Source organism: Protopterus annectens, chromosome 3.part0 (genome assembly GCF_019279795.1).
Source record: "Protopterus annectens isolate FY-2018-M chromosome 3.part0, PAN1.0, whole genome shotgun sequence".
Lineage (NCBI taxonomy): Eukaryota > Metazoa > Chordata > Ceratodontiformes > Protopteridae > Protopterus > Protopterus annectens.
In genome coordinates, this window is record NC_056731.1 from 857031576 (window position 1) to 857052455 (window position 20880).

A 20880-nucleotide genomic window follows, 5' to 3' on the forward strand; every position below is an offset into this window, starting at 1 on the left:
GTCTGCTCAGTAGGACTGTGATATGTAAGTTGTGCTGTCTGCTCAGTAGGACTGTGGTATGTAAGTTGTGCTGTCTGTTCATTGGGACGGTGGTATGTAAGTTGAGCTGTCTGTTCAATGGGACTGTGGTACGTAAGTTGTGCTTTCTGCTCAGTAGGACTGTGGTATGTAAGTTGTGCTATCTGCTCATTGGGACTGTGTGCTGTTTGTTCATTGGGACTGTGGTATGTAAGTTGTGTTGTCTGTTCATTGGTACTGTGGTATGTAAGTTGTGCTATCTGCTCAGTAGGACTGTGGTATGTAAGTTGTGCTGTCTGCTCAGTAGGTCTGTGGTATGTAAGTTCTGCTGTCTGCTCATTGGGACTGTGCTGAACAGTTGTGCTGTCTGTTCAGTAGGACTGTGGTATGTAAGTTGTGCTGTCTGCTCAGTAGTACTGTGGTATGTAAGTTGTGTTGTCTGCTCAGTAAGACTGTGATATGTAAGTTGTGCTGTCTGTCAGTAGGACTGTGGTATGTAGGTTGTGCTGTCTGCTCAGTAGGACTGAGGTATGTAAGTTGTGCTGTCTGCTCAGTAGGACTGTTGTGCTGTCTGCTCAGTAGGAGGACTGAGGTATGTAAGTTGTGCTGTCTGCTCAGTAGAACTGTGGTATGTAAGTTGTGCTCTCTGCTCAGTAGGACTGTGGTATGTAAGTTGTGCTGTCTGCTCAGTAGGATTGAGGTATGTAAGTTGTGCTGTCTGCTCAGTAGGACTGTGGTATGTAAGTTATGCTGTCTGCTCATTGGGACAGTTGTATGTAAGTTGTGCTGTCTGCTCATTGGGACTGTGATATGTAAGTTGTGCTGTCTGATCAGTAGGACTGTGGTATGTAAGTTGTGCTGTCTGCTCAGTAGGACTGTGATATGTAAGTTGTGCTGTCTGCTCAGTAGGACTGTGGTATGTAAGTTGTGCTGTCTACTCAGTAGGACAGTGGTATGTAAGTTGTGCTGTTTGCTATGGTATGTAAGTTGTGCTGTCTGCTCAATAGGACTGTGGTATGTAAGGTGTGCTGTCTGTCAATAGGACTGTGGTATGTAAGTTGTGCTGTCTGCTTAGTAAGACTGTGGTATGCAGGGTGTGCTGTCTGCTCAGTAGGACTGTGGTATGTAAGTTGTGCTGTCTGCTCATTAGGGCTGTGGTATGTAAGTTGTGCTTTCTGCTCAGCAGGACTGTGGTATGTAAGTTGTGCTCTCTGCTCAGTAGGACTAAGGTATGTAAGTTGTACTGTCAGCTCTGTAGGACTGTGGTATGTAAGTTGTGCTGTCTGCTCAGTAGGACTGTGGTATATAGGTTATGCTTCTACTCAGTAGGACTGTGGTATGCAGATTGTGCTGTCTGCTCAGTAGGACTGAGGTATGTAAGTTGTGCTGTCTGCTCAGTTGTCTGCTCAGTAGGAGGACTGTGGTATGTAAGTTGTGCTGTCTGCTCAGTAGGACTGAGGTATGTAAGTTGTGCTGTCTGCTCAGTAGGACTGTTGTGCTGTCTGCTCAGTAGGAGGACTGAGGTATGTAAGTTGTGCTGTCTGCTCAGTAGGACTGTGGTATGTAAGTTGTGCTGTCTGCTCAGTAGGAGGACTGTGGTATGTAAGTTGTAAGTTTCCAAGGGGAAAAAAAAATCGCTGTTCCAAAATAAAAAAAAAACTAATTTTAAAACATTACATAATGTGGGGGGTGACCCCCCCTACTTAAATATAACAACTCCGAGATTGCACTACAGTGCCAAAAATGGCAAAGTAATGGAAGGGGCTTTTCAGTGAATTCTTTCCCTGGGAAATAATTTGCTTGGCCGCTTTCATTACTTTACCGTTTTGTTCTCTTAGGTTCAATCAAGATGCATTTGACAAAGTGCATCTGCGATAACGCAATAGGAACCCGAACACTCTTGTTATGATGAGTATTGTAACCTACCAAAGGAAGCTAGACAGACAGACAGAATAATGTTGGATCTGGTGTTTTCAAATGAAGATGCTGAAAATGAAAAGAGGATTTTGGGTTCAAAAGGGGTTAGCTATTTGTATACAAGTGATTACCAAACTCACTGGTTCACACTCAACTCACCTAATCAGGCATATCAAGAAAAACAGAAAATGCTGGATTTCAGGTATGCAGACAGTGTTTCAGAAATATTGCAGAAAGCAGTTATGAAAATGGTGTAGATGAGCAACTGAAATAGATCAAAAAAAGCCATCAAAGAAAACCTTTATGTCCAACATACATGCTACTGGAAAGGATGTAAAACACTGCTACAAAAGTGAAATCAACAATGTTTAATGACACATGCATGGTCATTAGAAGTCTAAAGAAACACTTTGGCAGTATAGTAATAGTAATGAACAATACCATCTTAAGCAGAAATGCAGTTGAAATTACAAATATATGAAACTGGGATAGGGTTGCAAATTCAAACACAAAAATAGGTGAAACCCATTTAGATGTATAAGGGAACAAAGAACAGTAAAGGAAAGCAATATGAAACTGAGTCAAAATGTGTAGACTAAGGCAGTAAAAAATTTGTTCATTCATTTTTTCTGATACTTGTTTTATCCAGTTCAGGGCAGGAGAGGTGCTGGAGCTTATCCTGCCACTCAGTGGGTATGAGGCAGAGAACCAGTCCTGGACAAGATTCCAGTACTTCTAAGGACGTATAAATACAGACACACACTTATGGACAACTACAGACAATGGCAAGAGTAAAGTACAAAGAGAGAGTGAGAGAGGAAGATACTGTTTTGGCCATCTAGGAAAAGAGTACAGAGTTACACCATCTGCAGTATAGACTATAACAACAATCCAGAAGAAGAAATCCTATCGTTCCAAGCTTCAGACTTTGTAGAGTCAACCATGTAGAAATTTGTTCTAGTTCAGAGAACTTATGTGGCTCATATGCATGCATTATTAATGCAAGTTCCCTGAAATAATTAAACCACCAGATACAAGTAAAATATAAATTTCTGTGCTAAAGACTGTATTATTGAAACAATGCTCTTAAGCATGATGTCAAAAATTCAGATGTCTGCATACATGGGAATTAAACATGTAACACCTAGTCCACACTATCTTCAGTCCAATGGACAAGTCACTAAAATTACCCAAACAGTAAAGAATCTGATAAGAAACAGCTTTATTAGGATTGTCACATTACAGTATTGAAATATAGGAATAGTTTTTTGCAGGAACACCATCTCTAAACTGTTCAGCTCTTACTAGGTTGACAGCTGAAAAGCAGATTACCTTCTTTGAGGTTATCACTGATGCCTAAACATCAACTCAATTTAAACAAAATGCTGGATGAAATTCAGCAAAGGCAGAAAGCAGAAACACTGCTGTGACTGAAACTGCAGACAACTATGATCGTTATAAACTAGAGATAATAAGAATTTAAAAGCCACAAGAAAGTCTGTAACCTAAAACTGAAATAGTTCTCAAAGCAACTCCAGAAACTGGAACAGCAGTGGTGGAAAAAAACAGTCTCTTTCACAACAAAGCACTTGTAGAAAATGAAAACTGTAAAAGAAACTGCAGCACTGCTAAAATGTGTAAAAATCGAGGCGAATGTGAAAGCACTTACTGATTGTTATATTAAAGATTTTTACACATTTTAGCCATACTGCGGTTTCTTTTACTGTTTTAGTTCTCAAAGCAATCAAGACAAAAATCTCTTGTAGTGTATGGGGAAGGTGGAAAACTGTATAGGAGAAACTGCAGATATTTGTTCAAGGTAAATAAATCGAAAGTGGAGTTTCAGAAAAATAAACAATCAGAATTGGCATATTCAGTCCTGTGACAGAAACGGAAGCTATAAAACTTGTACTGGTTTGGATCTTCAGACAGTAACTCCTAAAGATGAAATCTCATGCTGAGTTGTAGGGCAGGCATAACTGTCCCTGAACAAGGATGAGAAGATCATTGCAGATAACTTTGTTAAATTTTCCAGCTATGGTAGAACATTTGAAGAGACAATACAGTTGCATGGACTGCTCCAAAATTAAGCATAACTCCAACACTGAAAAGTTTCATTTATTGCAATGTGTGTGAAATATGTAAAAAGGTTTGATTTTGACGCAGATAGTCCAGAACATATTTAATAGTATTAAAGTTAATTTACAGTGATGACTGTAAATGCATTCAGTATGTATGTATCTATAACTATATGTATATATATATATATATATATATATATATATATATATATATATATATATAACAAGTATATTATGTACACACAAACGTGTGTGTGTGTGTGTGTGTGTGTGTGTGTGTGTGTGTGTGTGTGTGTGTATTTATATGATTCTAGTACATTTTATTAAAAATGCATTTAACTGAAAGCCATAAAGCTGAAAACATGATGGAAAGTACACGTGACTAAAGCCATTTGGCTGAAAAGCTGTTTTGTCAAAAACATTCTAAACAGCATCTACAACAACTTTTTTTTTTTTTGCTTGATCCCCCCCCCCCCTTATTAAATATTCTAACTCCAAGGTCACACACTTGGGGAGAAAAAAGAAAACACCACAGATAGTGAATCAGTGATGGTGCACAAACACAAATATCTACAAATCTGAGGATGCAACTTGACAGCAAGCATTACCAATCCACACAAAGTTTTCAAATTGCTACAACAGCAACTCCCTTGCTCAAAAACACCACCATAAGTGTAATTTCTAGTAGTAGTTTCTTTATAGTTTTCAACAAAATGGCCTTTCAGGCAAATGGCCTTTCTGTCAAATGTACCTTCAATCAATTTTTTTCAATCGTACAGTTTTCAGTCAAGTGTAACTTTGAAGACACATAATTATATATACAGAGTAGTCATATGTACATACATACTGTACATACATCTATATATACAGAGTAGTCATATGTACATACATACTGTACATACATCTATATATACAGAGTAGTCATATGTACATACATACTGTACATACATCTATATATACAGAGTAGTCATATGTACGTACACACTGTACATACATCTATATATACAGAGTAGTCATATGTACATACATACTGTACATGCATCTATATATACAGAGTAGTCATATGTACATACATACTGTACATACATCTATATATACAGAGTAGTCATATGTACGTACACACTGTACATACATCTATATATACAGAGTAGTCATATGTACATACATACTGTACATACATCTATATATACATAGTAGTCATATGTACATACATACTGTACATGCATCTATATATACATAGTAGTCATATGTACATACACACTGTACATACATCTATATATACAGAGTAGTCATATGTACATACATACTGTACATACATCTATATATACAGAGTAGTCATATGTACATACATACTGTACATACATCTATATATACAGAGTAGTCATATGTACATACATACTGTACATACATCTATATATACAGAGTAGTCATATGTACATACATACTGTACATGCATCTATATATACATAGTAGTCATATGTACATACACACTGTACATAAATCTATATATACAGAGTAGTCATATGTACATACATACCGTACATACATCTATATATACAGAGTAGTCAGTTAAAATTTCAGAAGTCCAGAATTCCACAGACTATATTGTTTTATTATAGAACTAAACCTTAAAGGCAGTAGCAAATTTTAAAGCACAATAACCTGAAGTCTTGCCAATAACCTTTGCACCAAAAGAAAAAAAAAAATCTTTCTGCAAAGAAACTGAAAGACATACAGATAATTGTTTGTTTCACAGTACCGTTTGAGTCAAAGTCCAATAGTATCTATAGAATAAGAGTCATTCTCAGGTAAAAGTCCATTAATTCTTTTCTGCTTTAGCAAGAGACAGGAATCATATCCATATCATACAGGGACCCTCAGGAAGAGTCTCTTTTCCTCAGGTTCCAGTGAGTCTGTTCTTAGGAAAATGTACAGGGCCTCTTCACAATTACTCAATAGATGTTCGATTAATGAGGGCACATCACTCAAAATCCTTATTGCACACAAACAATCTCCCTCCATAAGAAATCTGAATTGTTAGTGTTAGGACTTCTTTTATACATCACAAATCAGATGTAATTAATTGATTGACCTTACTGACTAATACAAATACACAACTATGCTAACTATACCATTTTTGTAAAGCGACAACCTTTATTTACATCAAGCACCATTTTGGCAAGAATTACAACACTGTATTATTACAACCCACCCCCACCCTCAGCTTAAAATCCTTGCTTTCAGGCCTAATAGATGGGCTGTGCGACCTAGCCAGACTTATCTGCATTATGATGGGTCAAGCTTAATCTGTGTTTCCTAGCATACCTGAAGGGGTGTAGGGACCCATTGACACTTTTGTATTCGCACCCTATTGCCTGCTTAACAATAATAGCAGGGCATGGTTCTGTGACAAACAAGAATTCTCTGTAAAGAAAGCAGTGTTTCTGTGAAGATAATAATCACTTAATTGCCATGTATTTATTCCCTGTCAGTGATGAAGTACTTGTAGTCAGCTGTATTTAATTTCCTGTTCAAAAAATGTGGGGTGCTTTTCTCAAGTAACAGTCTGTGACAATATCATCCATAGAGTGACTTTTGATACATCACCATAAACTTATAAAAGGTTGACTGATCTCTGGAGAGGCATTGGCATGTTCTGAACAAAACAGCCTAATGTCTATTCAGCCTTAACATGTATTTTTATTTTTTTTATGTATCTAAGGAAGCAAGCTACTAATGCAAAGTGGAGTACACATTTCTTATAGTACAAAGCTAACCACAAGAATGCCCTTACTTGATTGTTAGTAGCAGGAAGGGGGCATTTTTAACAGTTTCACTTTTTTTCTTTCTAGGGTCTAACAATCACTCATGAATAATTTGTACCAAATATTAGCTGGAATCCTTATTCCAGGTAAATAATATCCACATGTAAGAGACCAACTTCTCTTAATATGAAGTGTTATAAATCCTTCTTTTATACATCACGTCAGATATTATTATTAACTGAGTGGGGATAGGGGCTAATATAACCTTTCAACTATTCATCTATAAAGAGTACCCCCATTTTCTTGAGGCAACATCCTTTACTTATATTATATAAACACTATTTTGGCAAGACCTGTCCCACCAGCACAAGCTTATATATATGTATTTATGGAGTCATGTGATTTAATCAAATGACTGTTTTTTTCAAAAGTGTGTTGTGGTTGTGAAAGTTGTGACATGCATGAGTGATCGATTGTTATATTGGTCAAAGTGTGGAATGGCAGAAGGAGATAAGCAGATAAGTGAGGTTTCTTTTGTTAATGCCAAAACCTTTGGATATACCAAAAGTTTCAGCATTACAGGTTAGGAGTGTGCCTGCATTCATGTGTGGGTTATGGTTAGGATATGGACTAGGTAAGGGCATAGATTTAATGATGCGGTTGTGTGTTAGTGCATGTGTTGTGTGCCTGAGACTGTCTTGTGAAGTGGTAATTGTTAAGTACAGGGTTATGCTCCATCCTACAAATACCTGCTAAACCTAACCTTAACCCTGACCCATCCCTGCCACTAACTCTAGCCCTGCCCCATACCTTAAAAAACATTTCCTTAAATAAGCAAATTGTGTTGGCCATGTGCTTCTTATCTATTGTCAGAAAATATGTTCTTATATTCCCATATCTTAGTGAACAAGACATATCTTATTCAATATTTTAACTTTTACCAAGACATGGATAGCAAAATTACAGGCGTCTATACTGGACCCTTGCTGCTCATCAGAAATTCATGGCTGGTATTTTATAAACCTTTCATGAAAGAAAAGGTAGCCCAGTAAGGAGGCATGCTATAAAGGCATAAGACGGTCAGACAGGGAGCAGAAAATACATTTTTTTCACAGAAGATATGGTGATTCATTTTAGCAGTTTTCAGAAGAAGTACCATGGTCAAATCAGTGCTGTACATATAACAAGCCTCTCCTTAAATGTACAAGTCATTATGCAAGGTGACATGGGGGAAAAGGTGCTGGTTAACTGCCTCTATGTTGTAGGGACACCCCCTGATGTTTCTCAAAGATTTGTCCCATTCCTCCTAAAATTGGAAATAAGTTTGACAGTTTCTAAGATAATAGTGCCAGTATTTAAAATGTGTCCCTTATTTGGGGCCTTTTCCATAGTTATTTTTAACTTTGTTCCAAATTCTGTTGGTAAATGTTGGGAAGTCTATGCACAGTTCATCTAGTAAATAAGTAACTGGAATGTCTTGCTGTGGCACAGCATCCTTGTCTGTTTTCAGAGGCTGTGTTTATGTATTATATCTTACTTGCCCATAGGTAACTGGGGCAGCATGCAGTGTATTTAAAACAGATCAATCACGCAAAGTCACAACATTACAAAACTAAATATAATCTGTAACAGACCGTGCATGTCATTTAAATATTAAAGAGTTACTTCAAAGTATCCAAAGCTTGTGTGATGCCACTAAGAATATAATTTCCCATAAACGACACCCTCCAGAACTGAGCTCTTTTCACAGCATTCTGAGCAGGCATTGCCCTTTTGAGTAACCTGCTCTTCTGTTTGCCCCCTGCTTGGGCATCATTTGTTGCTCTTTGTACTATTGCTGGTCACATATGCTTCTTCATCTCCTTTTTTATCTATACTGACAATGAGAAAGTGACTCTAAACATAACAAACAAGTCATCTGAATTACTTAATTCCTCAAAACACTAAATAAAAGCCAGGAGTGATTTTAAGAAGATGGTATTGATGTTAAAGGTTTTAGGTAAATATAACTAAATCGAGAGACTGACATTTTCTGCTAGCAGAAGAAACTTTGTAATTGCTTGGAGGCTTTGTATGCAGAGATACGGCTGAAAAGCAAACAAGATATTTAAAATAGAACACTCTCATTCTACAAAATGTATCAGAAGCACTATAGCTTCCGTCAAATACCTTTAAATAACCTAGCAAATTCTGAGGCACCTTAAATTCTACTAAGCACCGAGAAGGGAACATAAAGGAAGCATGACAGCAAACAATAATGGACTGAGAATTTTAATGCTACAACAGCAGGATAATTAGCATAATAAACAAATACATTTCAATAAAAATAGGAAAAGCTTCTAAAAGAACATCAGAATGTTAATATCGGCAATTAGTTCATACAGCCATATTTAGAAAAAAGAAGGCAAAATAATGAAAGTCTTTAATACCTTTGCATTTTTGTTCAAGTAAGCAATGGTTGTTCGGATGAAATCATGGAGTGTCATCTCCATTCAGCTGAGTTAGTAAATCAAACCTATATAAAGTTCAAAATAATAAAGGAATTAAAATAAATACTTTTGGACTAATTGTATAACCTCAAACAAAGTTTAGCCAGATAAAGGTCAAGAAATAATTATTTAGCTTGCAGGAAACAAAGTCTCAAACTCAATGGCAAACATGCTGCATGCCTTCGGCAGAGTGACATTTTATGCAAGCTTTCAGAGATAACTTGACTAGAATACATTTTAAGTTCGAAGATGAGATTTTATACACACACACACATACACACGCAAACGCACACACACACACACACACACACACACACACACATATATATATATATATAGAGAGAGAGAGAGAGAGAGAAGAGAGATGATAGTAATAATACAAAATAAATTATAGCTCACAAAGATAAAAGGAAGAAAAATGCAGGAAGTAAAGTGTAAAGTGCTGGTAAGTTTCAAAAGAAATTAAAGAATAATATGAGGGGAAATATTAAAATGAAATCTCAAAGGAAAAAGACAATCAAGTTCCTTAGGTCACAGGTCTACTGTTAAGATTATGACCTATTGGTTTTTGGTTTTTAGGAAATTCAATTTCTATAATCCCATTTTAATAATGCTTACATTATGTGTGTCAGGATTATTTTTGAAGGAAGTCAGTGATGGACTTCTAAATTTAAGGAGCACCTTATTCCACAGTTTTAGGAAGAACTGTGTAACCATTTTGTTGTGATTTTTCTTTCAGTAAAACCAACACTCCTGGTCAAGCACCAGTTTCTTTCCCCCAGAATGGGGTCAAAGTTGACTGAAGATTTCCACCAATAAAGATGGGTCTGCTGGAAGTTCTGTTTTCAGGTTAAAACCCCTCCTAGTGAAGACAGGCCCTGGGGAACTCACAATGGGCTGTGTGGTCCTTGGTCCCCTTGCCATCCACACAACCCCTCCCTTGTGACCTCATCAGCTGTGCCTTCTTCCTTCTGCTGTGTGGCTCAGTGTCAGCTGTGGACTTCCCACAATCTCCTGGCTGTGGCACCCACACAACTCTTCACCCTTCAGTGGTGGCAGGTTCCCCCCACTTGTCTTCCTTCCCATCCTGCCCTTTATCTTCACATTTTTATTCCTCATGTTGTGTAGTACACATTTTTCCTTCTTTTATATTTATTTATCTTATTATTAGGTATATCACAAGGATGTTGGATGTTATGTTGCCTGATCTAATATACAAGGATCAAATCCATGGATATATATGTTTCAGAATATTATTACAAGGATGTTTTTAGAATATATTATTTCAGGAGTTCTTTGTAAAGTAATTCAAGAATCGGTCTGTTGTTCAAGTTCCTATCTCATGCTTATTAAAGTAATGGGATACCTTGGCTGAGTTCTTGCATGTATCCAATCTGATGCAGAATCCTATGAGTTTTGAAGTTGAAATATTTATTAGGATTAGATATTATGGCGTTAAATTGTGAGTTGAAATTGAAAGTAATGAGTAATTTTAGAGAATAGTTTTTCCAATGTATGCATTTTGAAATTGGCAGCAATCCACAGTACCATGATGTTACCATCTGCCAAACTGAGAAGAGAAATAGTATCTAATATACCCATCATAGAACGTTTTTATAATACATACAATAACTTTATGCTATAAATATATATATATATATAATCATATATATTATATATATATATATATATATATATATATTTATATATATATATATATTATATATATATATAATATATATATATATATATTATATATATATATATTATATATATAATTATTATAAAGCTATTAGGAAAATATACATAAAAATATCAAAATATATGTCAAAAAAAAATAAGTCCCATTATTAATTTAGAACCTCAAGGACATATATAAATACTAAAGGAAATAAATGATCAGACTAAATACTAAAGGACAGATAAGTAAATAAGGTACACCTTTAAAAAGTTAACAGGTGATACAAGCAAAAACAATAAAATGTGAATAAGTTTGTCACAAACATATAATTAATGAAATGATGAATATAAATAATAATAAATGCTGATGAAGCAAATAATGATATAAATACACAAGTATATAACTACAAATACAAATAAACATAGATGATATAAATCAACATTAAATGATAAAGACCTAGCCACTATGCTAGATATACCAATATCTAATGATTCACGAAGAAGTTCATAAAAAGAATGTATACCAATACTAAAGAATTACACTACAAAGAGAAAAGAAAAATAATTAAAAATGAACTAAAAGAAAAAATATGATTAATTAAAAGGAGACAAAAATTATACTGATTCTACTACAAAAAGTAGAATAAACAAAAATGTAAAATGATAAAGCTACTTTAAAATAAGAAACAAAAGTGAACACTCATTAAAGGAAATAGAATTCCAGAATTGTGGATATCTGAGTATAAGTTAGTTATAATGGAGTCAACATTATAATGCAATAAAATTAAATTATTTAAATTATACAGAATTACATACATGGGAAAAATTAATAAGTGCATCTACAAGGTAATAAAAACTAATACTAGACTTTCCACTTAACTGAACTATGATAAAACAAAAATACTTCTACAGAACACTCTTTAGTATAAATATTTAAACATACTCAAGAAACTCTATAACTAGTAGAAATTCTAAATTACTATATTTAAAAGGAATTAGTATATACACATGATTAATAAGAAAGTAAGTAGTAAATATTAGAAGTATAGAATTGACAGGTGGGTAGATTGATATTTAGAGGCTCATTAGAGAGTAAGTAGTGACTAGCTCCAGGCAAGTAGTATTTCATATTAATAGTGCTGCTGATTGTAGTTTATTAACTATTATTAGTACGATTGCAAGTTATGACTGTATTCCCTCCCAACCATGTTTTACTGTAAGTATATTCACAGAACAATGACCTTAGACGTATGTCAAAAAATGTGATGTGCCGACATCCAAAAAAGGCCTCACCCAGACATGGGAGGACCAATAACAATCCTTGTAATTATGAAAGTTGCCAACAGAATCCAGGGAGTTATAAGAGATCAGAGAGGTTCTTTGAATGAGAGCTTCAGAAAGTCTCCCTTGAACATAGTTTTCATTATCTGAGGTCAGAGGCCATTTTTATCCAGACATCTCTTTTCACAGTCTTTGCCTCTGTGGTCAGAAAGTCCATTGTCTCCTCACATCCCTCATTATTGTCGATCATCCCTACTGAACACATTTTCTCACTCTACTCTTCTACACACAGCCCAAAGGATCCCTCCCAAAGAAACAACTATCCCAATATGGACAACTTCTTAAAACACAACTGCCTACACATCACCTACTTCACCTACTCTCTGTCTGATTTACAAAATATATGGATTGATTTCAAATTAGAAAATCCTTACATCTCTCAAATCTTCCATCCCTCCACATCACTCCGCCTCCAGACAAATCCCCCTCAACCACACAATCCAGAACAACAGAACACAACAAGCTCGCCCAGCATGCACACAGCACAGAACAAGAGACATAGACACTACAACCACCCCAAATAGAGCAAGCTGGCAAGGGAAAGGAACAATCTTGGAGAGTGGACTCTTCATAGTCTTGATAGTGGATGGGAAATAGAAGATTCTCCCGTGGATCACTCCAGTGGCTCAACTCGACAGAGGGAACAGAAGTAAAGGCTCATAAAGAGTGGGCTGACCAGTGGCTCAGCTTACACAAATGGCACTATGAACAAATAAATTATTAAATGTTGAAGGTATGTAATCTGCTCAAAATGTATAGCCAAAAATACAGTGTCTCCAAAACATGAACATATTAAAATATAATAAAATCAGCATAACATTAGTCATCCAGTGGATCCAAAATTGCCAAGATCAACAGTATCCCAAGAAAGTATCATAAGAGCAATGTTATATAAATATATTTGTGAGAGGGAATTGGAATTGGTGTGGACTTCTATGACAATGGACATATTTGTTCTATCTGAGAGGTATTTGTAGGCAAAAAGCCATAGTAACAAGCAAAAGTCAAATCAAAGGAAAATATTGAAATAATATTTCAATTTGTATAATTTTCAGTTTGTATAATATCAGTTTGTAAAGCTCTCCTGGAGTATTGGGTGTTGAAAAGAGCAGAAGAGACATGAACACAGCCCTTAGACAGTACTGCAGGAGGTTAGGAGGTTAATCAGATTTAAGGCATTTGACAAATACTCTTGTATTTTTGACTTTTGTTGACTCACCTTACAGCACAGCCTGTGGGCTGCCTGGCCCCCTGATTGCTATATAAAAAGGCTGAACAAAGCTGAGTGGCTAAATTAATATTTGGTGCTTGGTTTTGTTTGTTGTTTATCTGTCAGATGTCTGAGCAGAATGAATGGCCATTTTCTAGTGTCAGAAGCCAGCCAGATCTTCTGGCCAGATTTGATAACCTCCTCTCCTCTCCGGGTCTTTCAGGAATATTAAGTCTTTACTAAACTGACTGAGGAAGAATAGAATTGTCAGAAATGGAAAGGATATTAAAAAGAAAATCCAAACTCAATCTGAGCTCAAATGTATTCCTTCCGGATACATGGAAATAATACCAAAGTACTGGATACATAATATAGCATCACCTTACAGTTGAAACAAGGAAAGCTGTGGCAAAGATTTCAAATCTACCTCAAGGAGGAGTGACAGTGAGCTGTCTGTCACTAAATGTTTTTGATACTTTAGAGAAGACTTACAGTTTAGTACAAAGCTTTAATGCCATGAGATATTAATGAACTTCATCCTCTAGTCTAAAGTTTAATTCTCATAGTCTCCATTTCATAGATACATAGGTAGTTACTAGGCTACTGATCTATGAGGATCTTTAGAAGCCTAGCTCTACATTCCCATGAAGTGTTTAGCCATTATATTTTAAGTGTGAATAACACAGATATTGAGTAGAGCATTTACATTTGCCTACTATGTGACACTGAGCAAGTCAAACAGACAGTACTCCCAGGTGAGCCCTGAAATAATGCTTGTGACTCTTGGGCACTGGAACCATAGAGCGAGGGGGGAGGGGCAACCCCCCACTTTTGCAGCACTTGCGACCATCCCAACTCATCATCACATGCGCAATGACCACTGTTTGAACATTCGGACGCCTGTTTGAATGGATAGAGCTGGGGATTTTGTTTGAACGGATAGAGCTGGGGGGTTTTCTTTTACCTGCAGTCTCAGATTTCTTAATGGCTGTTCTGGGAGACCTGTGTGAATGGATTGTTCAGGCAGAGCAGATTTCTTCATTGCAGAGTTGAGATGTCTTTACTTTACTGCAGTCTCGGAGTTTTCTTTTAACTGATAATAACGGCCGTTTGGGCAGACATTCAGCCGCAGATTAACTGCTGCCTTCATGATTACTGTATGCAGAGCTAAGATACTGTCTTCAGGTGTGTGTGTGTGTGTGTGTGTGTGTGTGTGTGTGTGTGTGTGTGTGTGTGTGTGTGTGTGTGTTTAAATGCCCCCAACAGGATACATCTGGTGGCTAGAGGTACACAGGCTCAAACCCTGTACCTTGGGTGCAGGTAAAAAGAGCCTAAAGTCCCTAGCCACCATCTCTTGTGAATTTATGCCTCACAATTTTGTTCTGTTCCTCATTAAATCTCTGTTTTTTTTCAGGAGCAGTAAAACAAAACCTTTTATGCTAGCAATGTTCTAGGTTTATAAGATCAGTATTTGAAATGTGTCCCTATTTTGGGGCTGTGTTCCCCCATTATTGGCTTTGTTCTATATTTTTGTGCTAAGAGGTTGAGAGCTATGGTGATAAGTGAGAACTGACTTCACTAAATGATAGCCATTTAAGTTTGTCTTGCTGTCTTTCCAGAAACTGATTTAGTTTAGTGGTATGTTGTTCTGACTGTAGTGTTCTGGGTTCAAGACTCAGCAGTGAAATGTACAGTGGTAACACAACATTTTATGCAAGCAACTTTGCAAAATTATACAAGCAATGTTTACAGTGTGTCCCTGGTGTTTGGCCTTTTGCCCCCCCCAATTGAAAATAAGTGCAAGAAGCTGTGCAACATGCCTATGTATTTATATATATATATATATATATATATATATATATATATATATATATATAATAAATATTGTGTGTAGAAGTCGACTGTTATCATGGAAATGTTCTGAATAGGGCAGTTTTGTCTTTATTGGTGCATGCATTTTGCTTCATTGCCTACTGGAAAAATGTTCAAACTATAAATTTAAAATGCACTCTAACTTATGTCTAACAAGTGTGCTGTATTATACAAGGAATATAATTTGAGTCAGGAATGTATATCAAAGAACGCATGTATGTTTCTTGTTTTGTGTGCAAGGGGCCTCTGATTTGAAAACAGCCCAAAGGTAATCTTTATCCACCTCTGGTCAGATGCATTTTCTTTGCATGTGGTGTGGGTTTTAATGCTGTTTCAATGAATGTAAGTTTCAAGGGCAGAGGAGTTTTAATGCCAAGTCTATTTTCAGTGTGAGACAGTATTGCTTTGTTTAGCAGATATCTGTTAGTGTTTGTGCACTGTGCTATAAAATGTAAAAAAATAAAATCCAAATAATCATTGTAGAAGTAAAGCAGTATGCACACATTAGTGTTTATGGTAAATGGGGTGAAATAGCCAGGTGATGGGACAGTGGAATGGCTACAGGGGGACTCTGGTGCTATATTTTGGTTCTGTTCTTCAGTTTGTGTTTGAAAGTTGGTATCCCACAATTCCTTTGGAGTGGGTGGGGTTGTGTAATTATGTATGCAAATTTTGCATTAATCAGCATACAGATTTGTACCTACTTTTCATGGGCCTGAATGTTGTGGAAAGATGGACATATACCAGAGGCTACCACTGTTCCAGAACAAACTATCCATAAAAATAAAACAAAGCTCATCTGTCCATATTCAAATGCAACTTGGATTTAAGGATGGGCAATAGAAAATGTACTTCACGATTGCCCCTCATGCCACAAATGGATACAGGCAGTTCCCAAATGCTGCATTCCTTATATAGGTCCCCTCAAATTATCTATGGAATGATCACAGTTATTCTCGCTAGGGCTAATATACACTTATCAGTCATGGGATAGGTAAGACCAATCAGAAAATGTTAATTCAAGAATCAAGCGCCAAAAGGGAATTGGCTAAGCTTAAAAAGTCCTCCAAGTGAACCTATGCTGTGGTAGTAAATAGTTATAAAAAATTGCCCTTTTTAGAACACTAAGTGCCCCTCTCACCTTCTGTGCCCCCCCCCCCAGTCTTCAACAGCTTCAGGCACCTCTGTTGTGAATACTGTGTATATCTGATTAAGACATGAATAAAAAGGCCTAAAATGGTGCATTTTTATTTGCAACTGACGCTATACCTACCAGTAATTCATATATTGTTCTTAACTTAATAGGATGGACAGATTGAATTCATGTCAAGTCAACAAACATAATTCCAGTAAACAGAAACAAACCCAAAACCATTTGCCACAACTAACTTTGGAAAACATTACAATTTTTTTTTGCGGGGTACAAATCCCCTGCACCCCCTGACTTACATAAATGTGTGTGTCTATAGTTTATAATTGTACATATATATATATATATATATATATATATATATATATATATACACACACACACACACACACACACACACACACACACACACACACACAACACACACATATGTAAATGCATGCCAACTTCAAGGTTCTACAACAGTAGAGAAAAAGTACACTCCAGTGCTGCTGAAATTAGTTTCATCAAATAGCACTTTCTCTTTTTACATTTGCCAAAACTACATTTGTCCAGATAACAGATTCCCAATAGATCTTGCATACAGGCTAAAATGTCCCGATCCCCACCTGTCTTTAAAGTCATTCACAAACTATCCTGTTGTGATGTATCTTCCTTACTCGCATGCTGCTAAACACCATACAGCTGAGGTAAAGCTCAGCTTTTGAGATACCATAAGAGTGAAATCAAATCAAAAGCTGCAGTACTTACCACCAAGTAAACAATCAACAAAGAAAGGAAACCCACCAACGCAGGCTGAAGGAAAGGACTCTTCTTTAATGATTAAAATCACACAAAATCATTAAGCACTTTCATTCCTCACCCAGGAGACTTCATCAGAATAAATAATCAGTCACAGCTAAATGTTTAAATAACACATGTTACAATTCTATTGGTAACCTGTTAAACCAATAACCACACTGGAAATTATCATGTTTAAAATCATCCATGCAAAATACATAATAATCAATGTAAAACATTATTCCTATTCATTTATAAAATTATCAAACATATATTAACCTTTAAGAAATAATGGAAATTTTTTTTAATTATTTTAAAAACACTATTCTTACAGTATAATTAACCTTATAGCTTTCCAGCTTTTTCCATTAAAGCCGGTAATATAGATACAAAATTATTTATACCAGGAGGAACATTTGCAGCTAGCCTTAACTGCCATTTTAATTCCCTTTTACACAGGAGATTCTTCCAGTCTCCCTTCTCAAATCTATATTAATAGTATCTAAAATACCATATCTAAACCCACAAACCCTTTGCAGACTATTGAATGTCTGTATAAAGCATTTGTTTCCTTTTTGTTTTTAATTTCATATAGATGTTCATAAATCCTATTTTTTAGTGCCCTTTCAGTTTTCCCAACATAAAATCCATAATATGTATCACATTTCGCCAGTTAAACCACCCTATTGGTGAAACAATTCTCATTCTTAAAATTAATTTTTGTTTCCATCTTGTTGGCTAAAATAATGTGATGAGCTTAATAATAAATGGGCATTGGGTACATCTCCCATAAGACTTTGTACCCCCTCATTTTCTTTGTTTTTGTCCACTTTGCTTTCCACAAGCTTTTTAACATTCCTACCTACTTTGTTGACAAACACTTTTTTTTCTCCCAATACAGTTTTCACTTCATTATTCACTCTAAATATATTCCAGTTTTTTTATTAAGATGTTATTTACTTCTCCAGAAATAGGACTGTGTTGTACAATATAAGCATTATAGTTTATAGATTCAAAAGAAGAGGCATTGTAGACCTTATCAAGGGGCCAGCTCCTCAAAGCAGTTTGTACCTCTTTTCCCATTCTTTAAATACCTCGTCCATTATGGTCCCAACCATGCGATTGGGGTACCCCCTTTCTAAAAACATGTCCCTTAGTTTAGTTAACTCTTCTCTAACCTCTCCCACATAAGATGTCATATGTGCAATTCTTATGGCCTGTCCTTTTATCTAACTTATCTGCGCTGAAGTGTGGTTACTTGAAAAATGGAAGTATGAGTTACAAAAAGTATTTTTGCAGTATACAGTATATTTGAAACCTGTAGATGTATCTGAAATGGCAGTATCTAAATAATGTATACAACTGGCACTACATTCATTTGAAAATGTCAAGAATAAAATAGTATTAACCAGCTAGTAAGCACACTGCCTGGATGCCAAGAATAAAGAAACAGACAACCTGGAAAAAATCAGCTACAAAAAGTGAGGAAGAAGTACTGACTAGGGAGAGTTCTGCAGCTGTTCAGCAAAAAGTAATGCAACCTTCAGACATGATCTCCAATAACCTACAGGATGATACAAGACAACTGCATACAGACCTGGTTAAAATAAACAAAACACTGATAGAGTCCATTAACACAAACAACAAAAGGCTGGAATAAATGGAAGAAGCTTTAAACAGATATTCAGATGAGCTAATAAAGCTGCAACAGTCAGAAGTCAGAATGAAGAAAAGGCTGGCTGAATATGAGACTGCTTAGGAAGAGATGTTTCAAAAAATAATAGAATTAGAGGACAGAGCATGCAGGAAAAACTTGAGATTTTCAGCTATACTAGAGAAGCTGGAAGGAACAGACTGCATTAAATTCATGAAAGCACAAATAAGCAGCTGGACTGGTGTCACACTGATGAAGGCTTTGGTGTTTATGCCGAAACCGGTTTTTCTTGTTTATCTTGCTATTTTATAATTCAAATTTGGGTCTAACATACTCTCTGTGCTGGTTGTGTTTTTGGATGTAATACCCCATTCTGGGTATTACTACATTATCTATTGTTATAATTTCTTTGTAATTAACTTCTAATTGTTTTGATTCATGTACTGGAGCTTTTCTCCCCAGGACTCCATTGAAAACAGGCTCCTAGTGGCCCAATGGACCACCCTGGCAACAAACTCCAAATAAATAAATAAAATGTTGGAAATAAAGCAGAGACAGGATCCGGGTGATGGAGAAATACAGTAATATAATCAGTAACTTAATGTGGGATTACAAAGCATTAATTATATTTGTTAAATATGATAGCACAAGAAAATATGGAAAAGTTGGACTTCTTCAAAATGTGTTTGCTGAGTGGGGGACTCAAGTGTATGCCCTATTTCATGTCATTAATGTTTTGGGGAGGGGAACAGAGGGGAGAACGCTAACTGTAAGTAAAGAAAACACCTTTTCTTCAATAGTATTGTATCTGTGTTGCATGGTTTTCTTTGCGTGCTATTTTTGGGTATAATGGGGGTTGTAAACATGTGTTTTTATTTTTCTCCCCCTCTTCTCTTTTTCTTCTTGTGCAGTTTTGAGAAACATAGGCAATGTAATAATTAACAAAAAAAAGGAAAAAGGAAGCCTGGTTAAGGGGGCATGACGATGTTCAAATTGGTGTGCTTCTTTTTTATTCTTGCATGAGAAAGTGACTGATTAAGGACCTTTGTTAAAACAGAGCAAGGAAATGAAAAAAAGAATATAGAATATTATAAGGTTGTTTTTCTAGCCCTTGCAAAAAAAAAAAAATATATATATATATATATATATATATATATATATATATATATATATATATATATATATATATATATATATATATATATATATATACTAAGTAGCATTTTTTTTTGTCCAGTTTTGAAAAATGTAGGCCTTACAATGAAAAAAAAAATGAGGAAGGGAGGAGATAGCGGGATAGCACAAGGGTCTGATTAAGAGAGTATGACAAAATAAAAATCAGTGTGCTTTTTCCCATCAGGGTTGCTAGACATCCCTATTTGAGCGGGACTGTCCCAGGATCAGCAGCCCAATCAGGGGTCCTGCACTGCCGATTAAAATCCTGGCAAAACATATACCGGCATATGGGACCTTTTCTTTCTTTGGTCTTCATTTAGTCTGAAAGACATTTTTTTTCTTTTTTCTTTTTTCTTTTTGTCCCTACCTGGCCCGTCAGAAATCTGGCAACCCTGTTTCCCATGCTTGCATAGGGAAATGACTGAGTGAAAATTATAGGTGTTATCCAGTAACAAGTTTATTACAAAGCACGTAATATGAAAAAGAATATTGAGTGCTGTAAGTCTTTCTTTCTGATAAACAATGTACCCTCAGCAGTTCAGAGTCAGGTTTTCATGTCACTAGAAGAAAATTTGATAAAGAAAAATGGCTTGGAGAAAGTGTTTACTGAAAGCATTCAAGTGATTCTCAACTGGGAAAGTTATATAGATATGTAAATTAAATAGCACTTACTAATAACACAGGCTGTACCATGCTTCTTAGCATGACTAACCTTTCATTTTGGTTAATTTTAGCCTGTCTGTGTAG